At 33.8% G+C, this 25679-nt stretch overlaps 1 long non-coding RNA gene across 1 annotated transcript in view; it reads right to left on the reverse strand.

Annotated features, from left to right (window-relative positions):
- Positions 1-2448: 2448 nt before the first annotated feature.
- The window catches only part of LOC141511764 (uncharacterized), a 477953-nt gene continuing 454722 nt past the window's right edge, over positions 2449-25679 (reverse strand). Inside the window, exon 3 of the long non-coding RNA XR_012475392.1 lies at positions 2449-2578. This is a non-coding gene — a long non-coding RNA (uncharacterized LOC141511764). The remainder of the gene's footprint in view (positions 2579-25679) is intronic.

Below are 25679 nucleotides of genomic sequence, written 5' to 3' on the forward strand. Positions count from 1 at the left end.
GTAATATTATCTTTATCTCTCAATATCACTTTTTTTTTTGCAAGGTAATGGGGTTAAGTAGCTTGCTCAAAGCCACACATCTAGGTAATTATGAAGTGTCTGAGGCCTTATTTGAACTCAGGTACTTCTGACTCCAGTGCCAGTAACCACTGAGCCACCTAGCCGCCCCTAATATTACCTATTTTCTGATAGGAAGTGAATGTGTGATTGTGTATATATATGTACATACACAGATTCCTTATATTTCCTACTAGATTAGAAGTTCTTTGAGGACTAGGGCCACGTCTTATACAAGTTAACAAATATTCACTTAACATATATTGTATCATAATGCAGATGCAACATAATATGCAACAGTCCTAGAGTCAGGAGGATTCATCTTTCTGGGTTCAAATATGGCCTCAGCCACTTACTTGCTGTGTGATGTTAAGCAAGTCACTTAATTCTGTTTGCCTCAGTTTCCTCATCCTTAAAATGAACTGGTAAAGGAAATGGCAAACCACTCCACCATCTTTGTCAAGAAAATACTCAGTGAGGTCATGAAGAGCTGGATCTAACTAAAAAAGCATTAATAATGGGAATCTTACCTTTGTCTTTTTGTTAACTACACTTAGGTATCTGTGTTTGCAGTAGTTTGTTTTGGCTACCATTTCCATCATTAGTAGTTCCCCGAAAACTTCAGATCATTTATAAATGACCTTCCTGATTACATTTCTCCAGTTGTTGTGTGGGGAGGGGTTTATCCCTGAATGCAATAGTTTTCCTTAATCTTCATTAAATTTCATTTTAGTAGATTAATTTATCAGAAATTCTACATTTTACAAACCCATAGTTGCTTCACTAATTTCCTATGTAAAAAAAAGTCTTGTTAATAATAGTAGGTTTAATAAACAGTGAAACATGTGGTCAGTTTTTGTAATGGATGTTAATCTGAAAAGATGCTTAATATAATCATGCATCGCATCTAGTTCCTCCTGAAGAACATTAATCCTAATCATCCATCATATTAATGACCAACTTACTCAAATCCATTCTCTCACTCTCTCTCATATAGAGCAAAAAATAGAAAAAAAAATGTAAAGTATGAGAAAAAGCCATTAGAAAGTACAATGCATCTTTCTTTCTGTGCTCTAAAGTCTATTACCATAAAAACTGTCAATCAAATGGTTAAAAAAAAATTAAAAACAACAAAAGGAGGAGAAACATTTATTTCACACATACGCCATTCATTAAGGCATTTCTATTAATTGTATGGACCCATTATATCATCCACAATCCAAAATCAATTATTCACCTGTAGTTATTCCTCTTTCTTAGGCTACTTCCTCAGTTCTTACTTGTCTTGGTCATCCAAAGTCCCAGAGGGAAGCTACTACATCTCCTCTCAGAATTCTTAGATTTTCCTTGAGAATTGGGAAGTTTTGTTTTCTCCTGCTACTTACAAACTTTCATTGGTGGACTTCTCATTGATATTCAAACTTTTAAAAAATATCTTTTTGAGCATGTATGAAAAGACAGTTTTTTTATACTAATAATCAACTTTCCTCCAAACTTAAAAACATATTTTCCCATTGCAAAAGCAAGGTTTCTGAGGTGAGTGGGTTCTAATTATTTACTAAAATGATATTGAGGCACATGTATAGACATCATATATAGCAAAGGGATAACTAAATCCTTATTATAGGAGTATGTTTCCCCCTTTTTGGAGTCTTCAACAAAGTTATTATGAGACTTTCAAACTTACTAAGGATGTATTCACATGTTGTCTACTTTTGATTGAAACAGTTAATTTCTGTTCCTTCTTTGATGAACTGAGACAGGGGAGAGGGGGAAATATATCCTGATTTTGATATTTACTCCGTATGAGAATATTTGGCCACATCCTTCATTACAATGTTCTATTTCCCTTGAACTAGGGCTTTTCACAGGCCTCTGCATTTTTCTACCAGCTGGGATAATCCAGATTACTTTAAAAAAGAATAACTGAATTTCTACTTTCTACTGCTTTAGTTCAAACTTAAGTCCCTAAAAGCCCAGTAAGTCAATTGCAGGAATTTACATCACCCCAGGGGTGACTTTTAAGATACATGCGACTTTTATATGGCAGTAAAGACTCTCATTCCATAATCATGGGAAGTAAAACACCAAAGAAATTAGTTTCCCTGCAACATTCTCAAAAACTGTTCTGTCTTTAACAGCTTGCCTCTAGACAGCTCCAATTTAAACAAAACTCTTTAATTTTTCTGGCTGAGTAATTCAGACAAGTCAGCTAAATGCAGTTTATCAAAGCATTAGTGCCAAAGTATCATGGATAACATTTAAAATTATCACCTTTGTGGTCTACCAAAGAAAAATAAATGATGACTATTAAACCTGATTTACCAACAGGTGAAAACAGGGAGGAAAATAACTGTGAATGTTTACTTACAATGGGATGCACGCTGATAATTTACATCTCCTAGGATGTCCATGGAGTAATGGCCAGCTGCAATCTGTAATAGGCTTAGAGAGTTCCAACCCAAGCCTTAGTCCCAGGTTCCATTATTTAATATGCCACTCCAACAATCTCAATTCCAACCTGAAAAAAATACCATTGAATTTTCATAAAGATTGAAACTATTCTTTATATGTAACCCGCAATTAGAAAGTGAAATATAATAGTAGCTGATAATCATTATAGGGTTTTAAGATATATCAATTGATTATTTGTATTAATTATCTCTTTGATTTTCACTACACTCTTGTAATTATTTTTATTCCTATTTTCATAGATGTGGAAACAGAATAATAAAATCAAATGCTTTGCCTACATTCACTGAATAGGCTACCTCAAAGGAAGATTTTGATTCTAAGTCTACTTGATATTTCTATTTAGTCATGATGAGTGTAATCACTGATGCGAATTTACTAGGATATCAATATGGTAATCATAGTGATCTTGGCAATCAAGCCATAGGATCATATATCTAAAATTGGAAGTGAGCTCAAGGGGTGAAATGGTAAGTATCATGTGCATTATGACTATTAAGGCCCATTATACGTCAGACTCTGGACTCAGGACTGGTGATATCAAAAATCGAAACAAAACAAAATATGGCTCCTGCCTTCAAGTAACTTACATTTTGGGGAGGGGGGGAGAGGTAACATTTAAATATTAAGAAGAATTGTATAATATTGTGAACATTCCAAATTTTCAGGAAAGCCATTACAAATGTACAGAAAGGGATAGGATATGAAGGATTGTAAATAAAGTCAAGAAGTCCAGTATGAATAGGCCACAGAATGTGGGGGGAGTGAAGTATTATGTTTAATTGTTTAATAAATAAAGGATGCCTAATAAGAATTTTCCAAAAAGGCAATGTAAACAATAAAATTAGATTAAATGCTGTAAATTACTAATAATATGATAAAAGAAATTTATCTCACACAGATAAAAGTGATAAAGATGATTATAAAGAGATAGCAGATGTTGGAGGGTCTGTGGGAAGACAAACAAAAACATTTATTGGTGGAGTTGTGGCTTAGTCAAACTAAATTTCTTAAAGCAATTTGGAATTATGCAAAAAGTTGTGAAAATATTTATTCTTTGTGATTCTAATTCCAGTGTTGGTAATGGACCTCTAGATGGTAAAAAAAAACAATCAAGTGAACCACAAAGGTTCCCATATATTGCAAAATAGTCATGAATACTCTTTGTGTTAGCAGAAACCTGAAAAAATACTGAGTGCTATTGATGGTGGCACAGATAAAAAGTCAGAGTAAATAAATGTAATGGAACATGTTTTTAATAAGAAATGATAAAGATGAGAAATTCACAAAAAGTTGGGAAAATTCATTTGAACTGATGAAGAGTGAAGAAAGAAGAAACGAGACACATTATATTATAATATAAATTATTAAAATCAAGTACATTTTTAGGATTCATGTAGAAGGGAAAAAGCTGGTATATATTTATGGGAGTAATTTCCTCATCAGGAATACCCTAAAACCCCTACACCAATAAAATCATTAGTCCAGATATGCACCACTCCCCCCTCCCCCCCCCAAAAAGAAAATGACAAATACATAGGTAGCATGGTATAAATGGTATTTTGTTAACTGGATCCAGGTAATTGAGATCACCATTCAACCATTTATAAGTTGTTTGTCACTAATGGTGTAAATATTGGCATACTTTATTTGGAGTTGAGAAGAACCAGATTCAAATTCTATCTAAGATATTTATCAGCTATGTATTTCCGGGAAAGCGACTTTAAATTCTCAGCATCTTTGTTTCCTCATTCAACAAAAGAAGGGTTGGACTCAGTGACTTCTAAGATCCCTTTCAGTTCTAAAGCTATGAACTTATGATCAAATTCAGGTTGATACAATGATCAATAATTTCTGATGATCTATGATAAAAGAGATTTCCCTTCTCTCCACTGAGATTTAGTCGCTTACATGCTGTACATGCTATCAGACATGATTGTTGAATCACTTGGTTTGTTTTACTTAAGATTACTTTTGGATTTGAAATTTTGGCATTTGGAAGTGATAGCAAAATGGAGAAAAATAATCAATAAAACATTTGAAAACATAATGCTGAAATAGGAGTACAGACTCAGAGTTGGGAGGAGCCTCAGAGGATATTAAATTCATTTAGAACAGAGAATTAAGTGATTTGCCAGAATAACATAGATAGGTAGGATTTGAATCCAGGTCTAGTTCTAGGCTCAAAACCAATGTGCTCTTTGCTACAGTATACTGTCCCTGTGTTAACAATAATTTTTTTTTGGGGGGGTGATTTAAATTTTTTCCTTTAAAATAGTGTGAATTATGTCTTTTCATTGTTTTAAAGACCACTATTCACATTTATATTATGTTTTATAGTGATTTAAATAATGTTCCTCCCAACAACCCCAATGGAAGTGAAATGTCAGTATTATTATGATCCTTATTTTAGATGGAAGGAGGTTGGGATTTTTCCAGTGATTTTCCTATATCTCATAATTGCCTAAGCTGGGACTTATATCCTTGTCACATAACTTTGAGTTCAGGTCTTTCCAAATTTATGAAACTTCCTTTCTTCAGGAGAAATTTAATCTCATTTTCCAGAAGAAAAATCTATAGTTTCAGAAAAGTAAACAAAATCATCCAATCAGAAAATTAGCAAGGCAGATATTTATATGCTCATGGAGCTTGGTTTAAAAATAAACACTGATTACAAGGGGAAAAATACTCCTTTAGTTAATTGGATCCATGTAATTGAGGTCACCATTCAACCATTTATAAGATGTTCATCGCTAAATGCCTTTCAATTTTTTATGAACCATGTAATCATTCTGAGTATTTTTGTAAGGATTCCAGTTAATGTTATAAAATATGCCAACCATATGAGTTTTTTTCTTAAAATGCTGTTGATAAGGTTTTAGATATAAAATAGTAAATCTATATGGTAATGAAAAGATTGGTACCTTTCCTTAAAAGTGAAAGATTTCAAATTACGTCTCAATCTTCCGATATTAAAATTTTAAAGTGGTAGAGCACTAAAAGTGAAATGCAAATACATGCCAGTGAATTTTGTTTTCCTTCCTTCTTTCTCCATTCCTCTCCCCTTCCTTTCTTTTGCTCTTCCCTGTTTTCTTTCTTTTCCTTTTCTTCTTTCTTGACAATAACAAACTCATGAAGAATATACTGAATTGTCTAAAAATTTGTGTTCTTAATTACTTTTATTTTGCATTCTAACTGCACACTTCCTCATAATTGCTTTTAAATTACTTAATTCATTCTTGAATTATTTATGTCATTAACAAAGCCAGGTTGTTACCAAAAGAAAAAAAATACAGAGCTAAGTGTTTTTAAAAGTATTTTACACACATTCATGCTGTATGCCATTGAACAATAGTATACATGTTTGTAATTATTTATCTAAGAGAAATAGTTACATTACTATTTCTAACATTTTAATATTGAATAAAATTCAATTTAATGCAATATTAAAACTTATTGAATCAATATTTTTTTCAGAATACTGAAGTGCATACTATAGAGGATGGCAATATTTGGATAAAATAGATTTCTTATTCCCCCCCTCATTCTGGAATTTTAATAAACATACACAATATCCTCTAAGAAGTAGCAAATCATAATGGAGAGAACTCTGAATTTGGATTCAAACGATTTGAGTTCAAATCCTATTTTGTTTTTGGGACACTGGACAAGTTTCTTTACCTCTCTACAACTGTTTTCACATTTGCAAAATGAGGAGATTGTATCAAGTGACCTCTAAAGAAAGTCACTTATGAATTTCGATCAACAATACTGTACCATTTTCCTTATTGAATATATTGGATCACCATCTTAACAGTGATATTCTGTCAAGCAGTCTATATATTGCTTCAGGAAGAACTGAGCTTCAGAGTGGGAAGGGCCCTTCGATGCTATCAAGTTCAAGTTGTACCAGCCTAGAAGCCTCTTCTACGACAGCTCTGATGAGTGATCTTTCAGCCTTTGCTTAACGTAAGGAGGAAAGCTCTAAATCCTATGACAACTACCTCATCACCTTTTTGGACAGTTTTAGCTGCTAAACTTGCTGTTGATGTTGTTTGTTTTCTAACATGAAGTCAAAATTCAATTCTTTGCATATTCTATTTATCGATCCTAACTCCTACATGTAGGACCAAGGAGATCAAGTGAAATCCGTCTTTCACTTGAGACAATACTTCAAATGCTTGAAGAGAGCTTTTGATGTCAACCTTAAGTCTTCTCTTCTTCACCTTTAACTCCTCTGTTTTTTCAATAATCCCTGTAAGGCATATATTCAATTCTCTTTACCATATTGATTGCTTTAGAAATTATCAAAGTCCTTCATCAAAGTTCAGAGACTAGAACTGCACATACTCCTGTAGATACAGTCTCTCAACATTGCTGACATTTTCAAAATAGTACTAAGGAAAAAAAATGGACAGAATTGTCCAGTTTGGGTTTTTTTTTTTTTGGCAAAAACAAATTTTACACACCCACTCTCTCAGTCGCCCACTACATTCTCAAATTTCACTTCTGGTTTATGGGCCCCAGAAGTTAAAAAGTAGGGAGAAAAAATATGAATCGCACCAAGAAAAGGAGCTATAGATTGACTGATATGCCATTAAGTGAAGTTTCAAAGAAAGTTCATTAGATATAAAACTTTAATTAGTAAAGGGAACTTCTAGAAAAACATACCTTTTCTACACCTAATAGCAGACAGTTTTGTGGAACATTGAGACATCAAGTCACCATGTCAGTACTTGTCAATTCTTCCTGACCTCAAGGTCAATTTTCTATCTATAATTTTATGTACTTACAGTTTTCACTATCTAGAATTCTCAGCTATAGGAGAACATGGTATGGCTCACAGACTGATTAGAGAGATGAAAGGCATTATACTGTGCTTTTCAACCTCTTTGTGTCAATGCATTGCAGTCCTGGATTACAATCCAGTCTGATTTTCCAGTGGTTTCATAGAGTAAACTCTCCTGAAGCAGGTAAACCAGACTCCTGACTAGGACCCAAGTATGCCATGAATTCTCTTGTCATTGTGTCAAACTCTCTGATTCAGACTTTTATCACTAATTAAATAGGGGAAATACCACATACTACCACAAATTCACAGGATGTTGAAAGGATGGCAATATTGGCAGATTTTCATTTAGTACTTTAAGGATTATAAAACATTTTCCTTATGAAATTATGACAAAGCATGACCCCTAAAAGAGTTATGATAAAGCAACTCCCCCAGCTTCATCAAGAGGTAGAGAGACTATGGATTCAAATCATGGTGAATAGGATGTCAGTCTTGTTTTTCAGAGATTGCCTACATTTTATTGCAGTGATTTTTTAAATGTTCCTTGCATTCTAATCTCTGTCTCCTTTTCCTTTGTTTATCTGTCTGTCTCACTCCTGTCTCTTTCTCTGTCTATCCATCTCTATCTCTGTGTGTCTGTCACTCTCAATCATTCTCTCTGGCTCTCTCTCATGCACACATACACATACAGAAAACTATATACAAATAATGGGAACTAATTAACAGTGGGAAGGTAGTAGAGTTAAGAGGGGATTTGAAAGGCTTCCTACAGAAGATAGCATGTGGGTTGGGATTTAAAGAAGTCAAGGAAGTCAATACATGAAGTTGAATAGAGAGAGCATTTCAAGTGTGGAAGACAGATAAAGAAAAGATCTGGAGTCTCTTATTTGCAGAATAGTCAGGAGACAAGTATGACTACATCTGTGAGTACGTGGACATCCTACTATAAAAGAGTTTTTTTGTTGTTTTTGTTTTGGGGGTTTTTTTTAGGGCTATAAAATATTTATAAACGCCAAACAGTATTTTGAAGGCCATAGGATGCTACTGGAGTTAATTAAGAATGAGGATAAGATAATCAGATGGTAAACTTCAGGAAAATCACTTTAGTGGTTGAATGGAGGATAAATTGGAGTGGGGAGAGACACATGAGGTGGGTAAATACTCCAGGAGGCTATTGCAATAGTCTAGGAGAAAGGAGAAGAATTCTTATGCTAGAGTGGTGTTAGTGTCAGAGATGAGAAGGGGGATTATTTGAGAGATGCTGCAAAGTTAAAATCCACAGCTCTTGGTTGGCAATATTTGATAAGGGGAAGCAAGAGATAATGAAAAGTTGAGGATGACTCCTAGGTTGGGATCCTGATGAATTGGAAAGGTGTTGGTGCCCTTTACATTAATAGGGAAGCTGGGAGCATGGAGGATCGTTTAGGGGGAGAGATAATTTTTGTTTTATATATGTTGAATGTAACATGTCTACTTGTCATTCAGGTGAACATATTTGAAAGGCAGTTGGAGATATTAGTAGTGAATCAGCAGAGAGGATGGGGAAGATAAGTAAATTTGTGAATAATCATCATAGTTATAGTAATTAAATCCATGTGAATTGATCAGATAACTGGATAAAATAGTAGAGAAGAAAAAGAAGAGAGACTAGGCAGAACTCCAAGAAAGCTGGTCTGGATAAGGATTTAAAAATACAAAACAATAAAAATCCTGAGGATAGATTTGACAGATGGGAGGATAATGGATAAAGTATGCTTCCTGAAAACCTAGAGAAAAGAGAGTACCAGGGAAGAGAGGGAATCAACAGTGTCAAAGGCTACCAGAGAGATGGGGAATGAGAACTGAGGAAAGGCGATTGGATTTGACAACTAAAAAATCATTGGTAATTTTGAAGAGAATGATTCTGGTGGAGTGATAAGGTCAGAAGCTAAATCACAGGGAATTTACAAAGAGAGTTAAAGAAGAGAAAATTGGAGATGCCTATTGCAGGTAATATTTTTGAGGAGTGAGACTGCAAAAGGTTGAAAAGATATAGTTTAAAATTGGATGTGGAAGGACCAAGCGAGGATTTTTTTCAGAATAGAGGACATATGGGCATGTTTGGAGGCAATGGGAAATTAGTAGATAGTGAGAGATTGAAAATAAGTGATAGATTGTGAATGTCAGAGTGAGCAACTTGTTGGAAGAGATGGAATAGAATATGTTTACTTGAACAAGAAGAGTTGTTAGTATTTTTTTAGGATTTGATTTATTTTGAGTTTTACAATCCCCACCCCCCCACAGAAGGCAGTCTGTTAGTCTTTACAATGTTTTCATGGTACACACTGATCTAAGTTGAATGTGATGAGGGAGAAATCATATCCTTAAGGAAGAAACAAAAAGTATAAGAGATAACAAGATCAGACAATAAGATACCAGTTTTTTTCTAAATTAAAAGGAATAGTTCTTGAAATTTGTTCAAATTCTATGGTTCTTTATCTGGATACAGATGGTATTCTCCATCACAGTTACCCCAAAATTATCCCTGATTGTTTCACTGTTGGAAAGAGCAAGTCCATCAAGGTCAGTCATCACTCCCATGTTGCTGGTAGGGAGTGCAATGTCTTTCTGGATCTGCTCATCTCTCTCAGCATCAGGTCCTGTAAATCTTACAAGTTTCCCTGAATACTCATCCCTCCTGGTTTCTAATAAAACACTAGTGTTCCATGACAAACATATACCACAGTTAGTTAAACCATTCCCAAGTTGAAGGACATTTACCCAATTTTCAATTCTTTGCTACCACAAACAGGGCCACTATGAATATTTTTCTACAAGCGATGTTTTGACCCTTTTTCATCATCTCTTCAGGGTATAGACCCAGTAGTGGTATTGCTGGATCAAAAGGTGTGCATATTTTTGTTGCCCTTTGGGCATCATTCCAAATTTCTCTCCAGAAAGGTTGGATGAGTTCACAGTTCCACCAATAATTTATTAGTGTCTTAGATTTCCCACATCCCTTCCAACATTTATCATTGTCCTTTCTGGTCATATTGGTCAGTCTGAGATGTGTGAGGTGGTATCTCAGAGATGCTTTAATTTTCATTTCTCTGATAAGTAATGATTTAGAGCAATTTTTCATATGACTATGGATTGCTTTGATTTCTTCATCTGTAAATTGCCTTTGCATATCCTTTGACAATTTGTCAATTGGGGAATGTTTTTTTTTGGAAAATTTGACTCAGTTATCAATATATTTTAGAAATGAGTCCTTTGTCAGAAATACTAGCTGCAAAAATTGCTTCCCAATTTACTACATTTCTTTTTATCTTGGTTACAGTGGTTTGATCTATGCAAAAGCTTTAATTTAATATAATCAAAATTATCAAATTGTTTTTAATGATGTTCTACATCTCTTCCTTAGTCATAAACTGCTTAACTTTCCATAGATCTGACAGGCAGACTACTCTGTGATCTTCAAGCTTGCTTATGATATTGCTTTTTTATATCTAAATCCTGCATCCATTTAGATCGTGTCTTGGTATAGGGTATGAGGTGTTGGTCTAATATAATTTTCTTCCATACTAACTTCCAATTTTCCTAATAGTTTTTATCAAAGAAACAGTTTTTATTCTAATAGCTGGACTCTGGGTTATCAAACAGCAGATTACTATAATCATTTTCTGCTATTGCATTTAGTCTATTCCATGGACACATGACTATTTCTTAGCCAATACCAGACAATTTTGATGACTGATGTTTTATAATATAATTTTAGATCTGGTAAGGCTAAGCTACCTTCTTTTATACTTTTTTCATTGAATCCCTGGAAATTCTTGACTTTGTCTATATGAATTGCCATACCTCTTTTTTTTAATTGATTAAAGTATTTTTTTTTTTGGAATTTTGATTGTTAGGGCACTAACAATAGTAGTTTATTTTTGGTAGAATTGTCATTTTTATTATACTAGCTCAGTCTTTCCATGAGCAGTTGATGTTTGCCTAGTTATTTAAATCTGATTTTAATTGTGTGAGAAGTGTTTTGTAATTGTGTTCAAAAAGTTTGAGTCTGCCTTGGCAGGTAGACTCCCAGGTATTTTATATTGTCTGAGGGTACTTTGAATGGGATTTCACTTTCTAGCTCTTTCTGCTATATCTTGCTAGTCTTATACAGAAATGTTGAAGATTTATGAGGGTTTATTTTATATCCTTCAAATTAGATAAAGTTGCTAATTATTTCTAGTAGGTTTTTTTAGGTTTTTGCAAGGCAAATGGGGTTAAGTGGCTTGCCCAAGGCCACACAGCTAGGTAATTATTAAGTGTCTGAGACCGGATTTGAACCCAGGTACTCCTGACTCCAGGGCCGGTGCTTTATCCACTGCACCACCTAGCCACCCCATTTCTAGTAGTTTTTAAGGTGATTTTTTTGGGATTCTCTAGGTATACCATTATGTAATCTCCAAAGAATGAGAGTTTTGTCTTGTCTCTTCCTTATCAATTCTAATTCCTTCAACTTCATTTTCCCTTCTTATTGCTGAGGCTAACATTTCTAATACAATATTGAATAGTAGTAGTGATGATGGGCATCCTTATTTAATCCATGATCTTACTGGGAATGCCTATAGACTATCCCCATTACAAATAATACTTGATGGTTTCATATACTGCTTATTATTCTAAGGAAGAAACCATTTATTCCTACACTCTCTAGTGTTTTCAGTAGGAATGGGTACTGTATTTTGCCCAAAGCCTTTTCAGCATCTATTGATATAATCATATAATTTCTTTTAGCATAATTATATCAATAACAATTCTAACAATTTTCCTAATATTAAACCAACCCTGCATTCTTGGATAAATCCTATTTGATCGTAATGTACTATCCTAGTGATAAATTGTTGCAATCATTTTGCTAAGATTTTATTTAAGATTTTTACATCTATATTCATCAGGGAGATAGGTCTATACTTTTATTTCTCTGTTTTAACTCTTCCTAGTTTAGGTATCAGCACCATATTGGTGTCATAGAAAGAGTTAGGCAGAGTTCCATCTTCACCTATTTTTCCAAAGAGTTTATATAGAATTGGAACCAATTGTTCCATAAATGTTTGATAGAATTCACATGTGAATCCATCTGGCCCTGGAGATTTTCTCTTAGGGAGTTCAATAATGGCTTGTTGAATTTCTTTTTTCTGAGATAGGGTTATTTAGGTATTTAATTTCCTTTTCACTTTATGCGGGCAACTTATTTTTTGTAAATATTCATCCATTTCACTTAGATTGTCAAATGCATTGGCATAGAATTGGGAAAAATAATTCCAAATTATTACTTTAATTTTTTCCTCATTGGTGGTGAATTCACTTTTTTCATCTATGATACCAGCAATATTATTTTTTAAAATTAAATTGATGAGAAGTTTGTCAATTTTATTGTTTTTTGTCATAAAACCAACTCTTGGTTTTGTTAGTTCAATTGCTTTCAATTTTATTAATTTCTCCTTTAGTTTTTAGAATTTATAATTTGGCATTTAATTGGATGTTTTTAATTTGTTCTTTCTCTAATCATTTTAGTTGCATATTTAGTTCATCGATTTCTTCTTTCTCCAATTTATTCATATAAGCATTTAAAGATATAATATATCCTCTGACTGCTGCCTTGAATGAATTCCATAGGTTTTAATATGTTGTTTCATTGTTGTCATTATCTAGGATGAAATAATTTATTCTTTCTATAATTTGTGCTTTGAACCACTCATTTTTTAAAATGAGGTTTAGTTTCCAATTAGTTTTGGGTCTGTATCTCCCTGGTCCAGTATTGCATATGATTTTTATTGCATTATGATCTGAGAAAGATGTATTCACTATTTCTGCCTGTCTGCAGTTGATCATTGGGTTTTTTTATGCCCTAATACATGGTCAATTTTTGTGTAAGTGCCATGTACTGCAGAAAAAAGCATATTCCTTTCTATCTTCATTCAGTTTCCTCCATAATTCTATCATATCTAGGTTTTCTAACAATCTATTTATCTCCTTAACTTCCTTCTTGTTTATTTTATGGTTAGATTATCTAAATCTGACAGTGGGAGGTTGAGGTCTCCCATTAGTAGAGTTTTGCAGTCTATATCTTTCTGTAGCTCTTTCAACTTCTCCTCTAAAAATTTGGCTGCTATACCATTGGGTGCATACATATTTATATTGAAATTACTTTGTTGTCTATGGTACCTTTTAGCAGGATATAGTTTCCTCCCTTATCTCTTTTAATACTATCTATTTTTGCAGCTTTTTTTGTCTAAGATAAGGATTGCTACCCCTGCTTTTTTCGCTTTATTGAAGCAACATATATTTTGCTCCAACCTTTTACCTTTACTCTATATCTATCTCTCTGCTTCAAATGAGTTTGTTTTAAGTAGCATATTGTAGGATTCTGCTTTTTAATCCACTCTGCTATTTTCTTATGTTTTAAGGGAGTGCTCATCCCATTCACATTTAAAGTTATTACTAAATCTTTATTTCCCTCCATGCTATCTTCCCTCTACTTGTATTTTTCCCCTTTTTGGCCCTTTATCCATATTACCCAGTATTTTGCTACTGGACACCACTACTTTCAGTGTATTTGTCTTCCTATAACAACCTACCTCCCCTTTCTTTCCCCTCTCCCCTTCTTCCTTCCTTTCCTTCAGTTAGTTCCCCTTTTCCTCCCCTTCCCCATCACCTCCTCTCCCATCTCTTCCCTTCTCTTTTCCCCTTTAAATATTTGAAAGGTAAGATAAGTTTATTAACTGGGTGTTTTTTGTAAGTTAATTTTAAGTTAAGTATGATGAGAGGAAGATTCAGATGGTTCTCAGCTCTTCCCTTCTTCTCCTCGGTTACAATATGTCTTTGGTAGCTCTTAATGTAATGAGATTAACCCCATATAATCCTTACCACCCTTTTTAAGGAAGTGTTTTTTAAATCATTCTGAGTAACAGAAAAATCATTCTGGCCAAGTATATTCTCTCAAGTAGAATTACAATTCTCAAGCGTTATGAGAATCTTTTGTCTAAGTGGGTACATAGCCAGTTTCATCTTATTGGAATGCAGTTTTTCTTTTTTACCTTTTCATGCATCTTTTGAGCATTCTGTTTGATGTTGAAATTTTCTCTTAAACTCTGGTCTTTTCATCAGGAAAAGTTGGAAGTCTCCCATTTTATTAAATGTGCATCCTTTCTTTTTGAAGAGAAGGCTCAGCTTTGGTGGGTATTGGATTCTTGACTGCATTCCAAGTTCCCTTGCTTTTTAGAATATCTCATTCCAGGCCCTTTGATCCCTTAATGTTGATGCAGCTAGGTCATTTGTAATCCTTACTGTGGCTTCTTGACATCTAAACTTTTTCTTTCTGGGTTCTTGCAGGATTTTCTCTTTTATCTGATAATTCTGGAGTTTGGCCACAATATTCCTTGGTGTTTTCATTTTAGGATCTCTCTTCAGAGAGGATCAATATATTCTTTCAATAACAATTTTGCCCTCTGATTCCATGATATCAGGGAAGTTTTCTATCACTAAACCTTGTAATATTAAATCCAGGCTTTTTTCTCTTCAATATTTTCAGGGAACACCAATAATTCTCAAGTCATTCCTTCTCGATCAGTTCTTGGGGTCAGTGGTTTTGCTGATGTGGTATTTTACATTTTCTTCTATTTTTTCAGTCTTTTGGATTTAATAGGCTCTTTGCTGTCTCATGAAGTCATTGGTTTCCACAGACTCCATTCTTTTTTTTTGGAGAATAATTTTCTTCATTTACCTTTTGCACTCCTTTTCCAATTGGTCAATTCTAGTTTTGAAAGAGTTTTCCATTTGACCAATTGAGGTTTTGAGAGAATTATTTTTTTCCATTTGTCCAATTGTATTTTACAATGATTTGTTTTCTTGTTGCAAGGTGTTAATTGTCTCTCCCAAATCCTCCAATTGATTTTTAAACTCCTTCCTGATTTCTTCAAGGAAGTCTTTCTGTGCTTGAGACCAGATCATACTCTCTTCAGAGGTTCTACGTCTCTCTGAATTAGGGTATTTTTCTTCTAGGAATTTTTCTATGGACCTCCCTTTCTTCTGGCCTTTCTTCATCTTACTAAGACCTTATGTTGACAAAGGGCTGGTTCAGAGAGGTTTGGTATTAAGAGGCTTTACTCATTGGATTCAGTAACACCAAGTGGGCAGGCCAGAGGGCTGTGTTGGGTACTTTCTCTGGAGTGACTCTGACCTTAATTTGAGGCCTCTCCCTTAACTTGGAGTGGGTGAATGAAGCTGTTGAGTCTTTTTATCTTTGATCAATGGTGGATTTTCCCTAGGGCAAGGTAATTGGTCTCCTTATTCACAGCTGAGGGAAGTCTTCTGCTCTCAAGCCTGGGGCAGAGGTGAGCTATAATTGTGTTTGCTCTGGGAAGAGACTTCAGCTAAAATGAAGCCTTGGAACTCTCCCTCCAGCTTTGCTGGAAAGCTCCAGACCTTCAGTGCCACAACCAATGCCTCTGCTCCCTAGCTGACTGAACAGGCTAGCCCCACTTTTATCATTTCAGGCTCTAGTCCACCCTGCTGATCAGGCTAGTTGAGCTCTCAGACGCTTGTCCACCAGGTCTCTGATCAGACTGGTTGAACTTTCAAGGTCTCAGGATCTTGCCTGCCCCTCTGATCAGGCTAGTCAGGTTTTCAGACTCTGACCCTATCCTGTGCTCCTGGCAGACTCCACCCTCTGTGCACAGCTCACCCATGATCCTGGAGGACAAACCTTGAGGTAGATTTTCCTTCTCTTAGTTTCTCTTTCTGGGTTTTGTGGTTCAGATTTCTGATAAGAGCTTTGTTCATATTTATTTATTAATGAAGATCAGGAGATTAGCACTGTGCCTGTCTTCTCTCCTCCATCTTAGCCAGAAGTCAAGAGCTGTTAGTCTTGATAAATAGTAGATCATTCTATAATGAAGATGAAGTGAAGGAGAAAATAGTGATCGAAGACTCTCAATGAACAATCTCATGTACAGTCACAGGAAACAACTGACATGTCTTCCATTTGTTTATTCACAAAATTTCAACTTCTTGAGGGCAGGAATTGATTCTTTTTTTCTTAATAATCATTAGTTGCTTAATAGATATTTATTCATTGATGGATGTATGATTTCTTCTAAAATATTTGCTGAATTAATCAAGAATTCCTCAGTATAAATACTCAGAGATGAAGATGTCAGGTAACAACCTGAATTGGATACATAATGCTCTGGAACTCATGAACTAAATCAAATCTATAGAATTAAATCATTTAGTTTTTTCAGTTCTCCTACCCTTCTTAGAATGTTTCTAAAGGTTCTTTCACTTAAGTTGATACTTGAAGAAAGGCAGGGAATCTTGGGAAAAACAAGGGAAGAGAGGAAGTGTTTTAGGCATAAAGTAAAGCTAGTGAAAATACTGTGATTCAATAGGTAGGATTGTCTTATTCAAGAGATAGCAAAAGAGGTAATTCAAGAGAGCAAAATCAGATCACAGAAGTATAAGGGATTAAAACATGGTATAAGAAGGCTGTCAAAAGAGGAAGGAGTCAGATTATGAAAAATAAGTCGCAAATATTTTTTCCCTTTCCCTCTTTTTTTATTCTTAAAATATAAATAAAAACCATTACTTATCAAAGACTTAATGCCCCTTTCACAACAGGATTTTAACATGAGGCAATGGAAAAGTCAGGGTTAAGGAATTAAATAAATCCTATCACTTCATTGTATTTTTATCAGAAATAGTAATAGTTTATCTACTGTAAAAATCACTACTTGAGGCAATATATGTAGTAGGTAGTATGACTGAAAGACTTGGGTGTAAATGTCACTTTGACATTTTTTAGGTAAATGACTTCAGCTTTGTAAAATTCAGTTTTCTCATATGAAACTATCTCACAGGATTGTTGTGAATCTTAAACAATGACTATATGAAATATGATTATGAAAATATGAGTATAAATGTTATAAAAGAAAAACAAGACTGTCAAAGATTGTTTTCCTTTCCCCTTTTTATTTCAAAAGTAAAAATAAAAATATTACATAAGAAAAAGATCATTGAAGCAGTATCTATGAAATGTTATTCTTTCCTTTAAGCTAGAATAAACAATAGAATCATAGACTTTATAGAATTCCAAAACCTCTTCTGTATATAAGATGTCCCTGAATTAGAGGGAAAAAAAAACAGATTCTTCATTCTGAATGTTTAAGGTATGAATAAAAACATCTTTGATATACATATAATTTTATTGAAATCAATTCTGTAAGCTTTGTATATTGAAGCTAGTAACTTTTGAAATTAATTCAATTACAAACTGCTGTAAAGGAACAGAAGAAATGAATCTTCATCTCATTAAGTGATTTTCTTTCACAGAAACCTCACAGCATCAATTTTGGGATATCCCAGTAAGTCCCTAGTGAGGACATGGGTGATACTTAGTCTAACCAGAGGATAGGGTGCCAAAACCCTAAGGAGGAAAGCTCTCTTCTTTTCCTCTATGAAAAGTAGTAATTCTAAGTAAGCAGCAACCCTACCACAGAGGTAGTGCTTCAGGGAATCCTACCAGAAAGGTCATCAGAACCCTATCCTCATCCCCATGTACCTTTCCTAAAATGGCCATTGTCCACACCTACATAGATTGCTATTTTTGAACTAGCTTTCTAGTTTCAAATTATATATTACAATGGATTATTCAAAAATGATATTACTAATATGACTAATATAAATATGTGCATACACATGTATTTGTGTGTTTATGTTTGTGAGGAAGAGAGGAAAGAGGGAGGGGAAGGGAAAAAGGGGAAAGAGCAAAAGAAGGAGGGAGAGGGGAAAGGGAGGGAGAGAAGGAAAGAAAGGGAAAGGAGAAAAGAGAGAGATAGATAAGCAACAAGTAAAGAAGAAAGAGTCAGAGAGAAGAAAGAGAAAGGATTGAGAGGGAGGAATGAGAGAGTAGAAGGAAGGGGGAGGGCAAAGACAAGAGATTAATTAAGAGAAAGACACATAATTGAAGGAAGAAGAAGAAGAAGAAGAAGAAGAAGAAGAAGAAGAAGAAAGAATGGGGAAAGGAGAGAAGAGGGTAATAGAGAGAGGAAAGAGGGTAGAACGAGCAGGAGGTGTGATTTCAGTGTCCAAAAACAAGCCAAGTTTATCTTTGCAAAAAAAAAGTCATCTAATAGATATTATTCATTCATACCATGTTAGTAGGAAGCAGATTTCCTACTGTCAAAGGACTGTAAAAGGTGAAAGTTTTCATTTAAAGCTCTTTATTGTTTCCAATTTTTTCTAGGAGCAACATCTTTCAAATGATGAGCATTGAAATTCAACTCCATAAACATGTTTTAAGCACCCACACTCTTCCAAGATCTGCCAGGTGCTAAAGATTAATTTACATAGACAAATATGAGGCATCAGGGCTCTCAAGAACTTCATTTGGTATTGAGGATTGGGATTTATAACCTGTGCACTATTCAAGAGAAAGAGAGCATAACATAATAACTACGGTGATGGGGGCAAAGATCTGTGTCAGAGATGCACCTGAACTGAGACCATGCATTTTTCATATCAAAACTGCATCATCTAAAAGCGTCCGAAAAGAACACTCTGGAAGCTCTTGAGAAATCTTAAGAAGATGGATGGAGTAATGATCTATGAGACCCAAATGGCTGTTTCCTCTTTGGACATTCTATAGCTATTAGTAATTCAATCACTGAACACTGTATAATTTTTTATCTTTGTCTTTCTATCTTTGTGTGTCTCAATCTTTTTCTATTCCTGTGTCTTTTTTTGTGTCTACCTCACTCTGTGTGTCTTTTCTCTCTCTATCCTCTTCTACTTCTCACCCTCCTCTCCATCTCTGCTCTGAATCTTTGGAGCCATGCTTTCTATCTAACTTGACTAGTTTCTCTCAATTAAATTCCAAAGTCATATATAATAAATAAATCTGTTCTTTAGGGAATTATTTTTTTCCATTTATTCCCCTAATTTATAGATTTCCTTGGGAAAATATCTTGAATCCAAAACTCCTTACACTGAGCCAAGAACATTACTATGTTTCTAGAATGCAATTACTAATTCACGTCAAATTCCTATTAGATCCTAAATTGATCCATTCCCAGTAAACCTCTCATCAAGTTCCCCTTCCTGAGAGTCTCTTATTTCCCAGGGAAAGTTAGCATATTGCCAATCTTGATTCAGTTGAATTTTGCACAATTCCATGATTTATCACACAACATAGAACCTCATAGTTGGAAGGACCTCATTAATCATCTAAGTCACCTACTTCCACATCAAAAAGTTGTTCTACAATACTCCCTGAGATGAAGTTATAATTCTTCCATCTTTTATGACTTTGGCAAAAGTCTTAATTTATGTACTATGGCTTTCCCATATTGATGATATAACTATTTTTGACGTTTGATTGAGCCATTTACATTTTGCTCCATTGGTAATATCCCACGAAATGTGGGTATGCCATGTTGGTATTAAAATGCAAATTGATAATGACCTTTACTTGTTATATTAGAATCATGGGAAATATTAACATCACTGGTATTTGATCCCTGAAAAATAACTACTTAGAATATGTGATGGGATCTTTCTAAAAACTCTAAAGTAAATGTGATTTATAATACTCTAAGAAATATGTAAAAGTAAAATGAGAACCCATATAATAACAAAGAATAAACTGTTTTTTTCTCTTAATTTAGAGGGAGCAATACTCCTAATATTACAAAAATATTAGAAAGTTACCATTTTTACTTAAATAAGCCCATTTCAGAAAAAAAAAAGAAATTGAAATCAATAAATTCCCTAAGAAAAAGTCTCCAGGTCCAGATGGATTTACAAGTGAATTCTATGAAATATTTAAGGAAAAAATTATCTCCAATTCTACATAAACTATTAAAAATAGAAGGATTTCTGCAAAATTCCTTTTATCACAGCAATTTTGGTGCTGAAACATAAACCATAAGATTCAAAACAGTCAAAAGAAAATTATAGACCAATCTCCCTAATGAACATTGATGCAAAAGTATTAAATAAAATTTTAGTAGAGGAATTACAGTAAGTTATTCTAGGCAACACCATGATCAGGTACAATTTATACTAGGTAGGCAAGGATGGTTCAATATTAGGAAAATGCTTAACATAATTGAACATATCAATATCAAAACCAACAGAAAACATGATTATCTCAATAGATGCTGAAAAAGCTTTTGATAAAATACAACATGCATTCCTATTTTAAAAAAAATCACTAGGAAGTTTAAAGAACATGTAGTTTTTCTTAAAATAATAAGTAGATACTGTTTAGATACTACCATCAATAAATATTACATGAAATGAGGATAAACTATGAACATTTTCAATAAGATAGCAGGGAAACAAGGATGCCCAATATCACCATTGCTATTGAATATATTATTAGAAATGTTAGCTTTAGCTAAGAGAAGAAAAAGAAATTGAAGGAATCAGAATTGGCAATAAGGAAGCAAAGCTTTTGTTATTTGCAGATGATATGATGGTATACTTCAGGAACCTGAGAAAATCATCTAAAATTATTTGGAACAATGAGCAAATTCAGCAAAGTAGCAGGATATAAAATAAACCCACATAAATCATCAGCACTTCTCTATATAAATAACAAAACCCAAGAGCAAGAAATAGAAAGAGAAATTCCATTTAAAGTAATTACCAACAACATTAAATATTTAGGAATCTACCTCTCAAGGTAAACCCAGAAATGATAATGCACTTCTCACCCAAATAAAGTCAGATCTACATAATTGGAAAAAAGTCAACTTCTTACGAATAGGTTGAGCTAATAAAAATGGCAAATTAACCCAAATTAAATTACTTATTTACTGCCATACCAATCAAACTACTAAATAATTATTTTACTGAGCTAGAAAAAATGGTAACAAAACTCATCTGGAGAAACAAAAGGTCAAGAAAATCAAGGGAACTGATGGAAAAAAATGTAAAGGAAGGTGACCTAGCTCTACCAGATCTAAAATTATAAAGTAGCAGTGATCAAAATTGCCTGGTACTGGTTAAGAAATACAGTAATGGATCAGTGGATTAGGATATATTCAAAAGAAACAGTAGTAAATAACTACATAATCTACTGTTTGACAAAGCCAAAGACATTAGATTCTGGGATAAAATATCACCAGACAGGCACTCCCAGGGGATTCAGAAAAAATGATACTGCAACATTCTCAAATTCTGTCTTAAAAACTTTGGAATAGCTTCTGCATCATGGGAGATGCTGGCATAGGATCAACCAGCATGATGTGCCCTCATCAGAGAGGGTGTTGTATGCTCCATCGAAAAGCAGAATGGAAGCAGAGCAAAGGAAACATGAGATCCATAACTTTAGAGCACCTGCCCTAGGTATTCACATGGACTTTTTGTGTTTTACCTGTGGTAGAGCATTCCAAACTTATACTGGTCTGATCAGCCAAAGCTGGACACACTGTAACTTGCCTCTAAGGTAGTGATGTCATTTTTTCTTCTTAGATAACAAAGGACATGAATCAACCAATCAACCCACTTATTTACACATAGCTATTTCTAGTTTTACATATATATATATATATATATATATATATATATGTATATCATCTATATCCATCTAGAGTAATACTTTTACAGCTATGTGCTTACATCTCTATCTATACCTAAATAGATATATTCTTATATATCTCTGCCTGTGTGTGTATGTGTGTATAATATAGATAGATAGATAGATAGATAGATAGATAGATAGATAGATAGATAGATCTCAACTTTACAAATCATCTCCCCCAAATCATGGAAGATTCATTAGTAGGAAATGATCGAGGACTTTGTATTTTCACATCCAAAGACACACTTCTTCCTGGTTTTCCAATCACAATCTTTTTCCTGTACTATATTGCTAAAAGATGACAAATTAGACCACCTTCCTTTTTCCTTTCACATCATTGATATATTTACCCTTTACTATATTTCCAGAGTTTCTAGAACCAACCCCACTCCCACTAAATCATGATCTTAAGTCTAGTTTGCTATGTTCTTTCACAGACAACCCTAAAGGGAAGAAAAAATATGCCAAAGCATAAATCAAAGAGAATATAAGTTGCAGAAAATAAAGGATTCTAAAGAATTTCTATCTTCAGTCCAAAAGAGACAATACATTGTGCATTCCTGAAATTTCTCTCATAAGCCCACTGGCATGAAATACCAAGAACCTATTTTGTTGAAGAACTCTTTCTTTTATCTGTTAAATATTTCATAACTTTGAAATACCCAATTCTTCTGAACTATGTGGGGCTTTTTCTTGGAATTTAGCTGAAATTTCATGGAAGACAGATAATATTTTCAGCTGCTTTAAGATACATTCTAAACAACAGTACTAGCTTCTACAAGTCTTCATCATACTTCAAAACAACAGGCAATTTGCTGATCAAGGATGTATTTTCTGCCTCTGATTATTTTTTCCATTCTACATTTGACACATTCCAATAAACATAGCTCCACAAACAAGGAAAAAAATAAATTGAATATGAAATTGTGCATATCTTCTCCTATTTTGTTTGTTTCTTTAGGTGTGATGGGGCACATGATAGGTCTCGCTCCCCATTAAAAAGTTTTAGCACTCATCAATCACCATTATGAAAGAAATTGAACCTATGGAAATCTTTTGTATGTACCCTCAGCTCAATGTTCAATCATAAAGAAAGCAATTAGATTGCAGTGAGATTCTTCTGAAGTGAAGAATAAGGTTTCCATTCTAAAGGCTAAGAAACAACCTTACCAAAATACCCATGAATACTCTATGAATGCTCCCAAGACTAGAATATAAATGACCAGTTGCACTTAATGTTGGAATAATATAAATTCAACATTTGATGTTCAAAGCTTTACTGTTCTTCTTTGTTTTCATTTTTCTTCTGTTCTCTTTTGATCAAGTACACTGTCCACAAGTTGGCAGAGAGAATTAATAGACTAGAGGAATAATTTGAGATATACATTTTTGAACAAGCAAATGTATGTATTTGTTTTGACTGACAATTGTTTATTACAAGAGCTGTTTTAAAATGGGGAAGGAGGGGAGACTTCAGTGATAGTTAACCCTTTCTACCCAAAAAAGAAATGAAAATGAAAAGAAAGAAGGATCTTTGAAATAATTGCAATAAAATTTCCCAAGATAAACAAAGCTCAGGTGAATGGCTATTTTGAAAATTGTAAATCTAGCTATCATAATATAGTTCTGGAATATGAAGCATTAGAGTATAGGTATGTATTCACTTATGTAGAAGAATGAAAGAGTTGGAGGATAATCACCATACAATCTCATGACAACTAATTGTTGTCATTGTTGTTCATGCTTCCTTTTCCAAGAGAATCACTACAAATAGATGTTATTGATGAGCTGAGGACAATTTGCTCAAATGATCCAGTATAGACTTTGTGACTCCTTAGATCCTTCAATGACTGTGTCTACCTCCATTTTCCACATTAGGTATCTTTCTTGAGATTTGACTTCAGCCACCCTCTTGCTTTTCCCTTATCTTGGAATTTTCAAATCTTTTAGCCCATTTGTCTTTTGTTTTCACTGATGCCGTCAGTATAACTAGAATCCTGATTGTCTCAAGTACCAAATTTCCTTATCTTCATAGTTTATAACAGTCTGCTATCACCTTCCACTACACCCAAAAAACTAGCAGAGGAGAATATATTATAGCACCCATCCCTGGGGATTAGCTTTGGGCACAAACATTTGGAAATGCATGAAGGTATATAAGAGAAACTATTACTTTGGAACCTTGTCCTGTAATATAAATATCAGTATAATTCATCTTTATAGCTTTAATTGAAATACATATTTTACCAGTGACCCCATGAGCCTCATCCATTTGAAAATGAGATGATGTTTTCAGTAAATACATTACTCTAGATGTTATTTTTTTCTTCCAATAAAAGCAAACAGATTGGATGATGTCAGCTTAGCGCACCCTACATTCCTTTTGCAATAAATACCATTTCATAATGTGTCCTAATGAGTTTGCTTTAAAAAACTGCACTGCACTTGTTCATTACCCCATGATTCTTTCAAAATGGAGTAATGTAATCTAATAATTTTAATCAACAATTCTTGTCATATTCTTCAAATTTCAACTCAATTGAAAAGAAATATAATCAGCACCTACTAGATGGTAGGAAGTCAAGAATATCTTCACTCTCTTTAGTTATAAGTCTGATGAGAAGAGATTTTACCATCTTATTTGTTGAAACCAACAAATCAGGAATGATTGTTGGACTCAAGCAGTGTAATTAAACAGCATAGCATCTAATACGCTTCTTTTGTCAGTTTGCCAAAATGAGAATTTGAGTAAATGATACATTACACCATAAAAAAAAGACCTCCTTCAACAGACCCGTTAATGATGATAAATAAAGAACGTGTGCAAAACCAAGTAATTAATCCTCTGGAAGCATTCCACTGAAGTCACTAATAAGGCATCAGGAAATGCAAATACATACATAAACAATCCCTTTGTGAATTCCTAGCTCAGAATTATCACATTTTTCTTACAATGTGCATAGCTAGCTGTCCTCATCAGTAGTTAACTTCCTCTATGCCATATATATTTTGATTCATAAAAGATATGCAAAATAAAATAATTTGAGCTAAATGCATTAACTTGTGTTTCATTCTTATTATGAATTCATTAAGTGTTCAAGCTATTAAAATTCTTTTTTATGTTTTTTATTTTATATTTTTTACCAATTCATTTATGAGACCAATTTTGTTGTATTTAGGTCTCATTTATTCTAAGGAAGTTTTAGTTGGTAGTCAAGAGAGAATCACAAGCAAAATATATTTTTAGAATACTATAGAAACCTAGAGCAGCTAAATGGCTCAGTGGGGAAAGTGCCAGGTCTTGAATCAGGAATACTCAATTTTCTGAGGTCAAATCATACCCTTACTAGCTCTGTGACCCTGGGCAAGTCATTTACTCTAATCTGCCTCAGTTTTCTCATCTGCAAAATGAACTGGAGAAAGAAATGACCACTCATACCAGCATTTTTGTTAAAAAAAAAATAGCGTCATAAAAAATCATATATGACTGAAAAATTACTGAACAAATAGAAACCAAGAGTTAGAAGGAACCCCAAAGAGACTATCAAATCTAATATGTAACTGGAAAAAATAGTCGCAACCAAAACCAGTCATCTATTGCTTATTGCCCAAAACAGATTATCACATTCTTTAAAAAAGTTCAAAATCCTTCTGTGTATACAATGGCATATAATTATATGGGTGTGTGTGTGTGTGTGTGTGTGTGTGTGTGTGTGTGTGTGTGTGTGTGTATATACA

This window comes from Macrotis lagotis, chromosome 2 (assembly GCF_037893015.1).
Source record: "Macrotis lagotis isolate mMagLag1 chromosome 2, bilby.v1.9.chrom.fasta, whole genome shotgun sequence".
In the NCBI taxonomy this organism is placed as follows: Eukaryota; Metazoa; Chordata; class Mammalia; order Peramelemorphia; family Peramelidae; genus Macrotis; species Macrotis lagotis.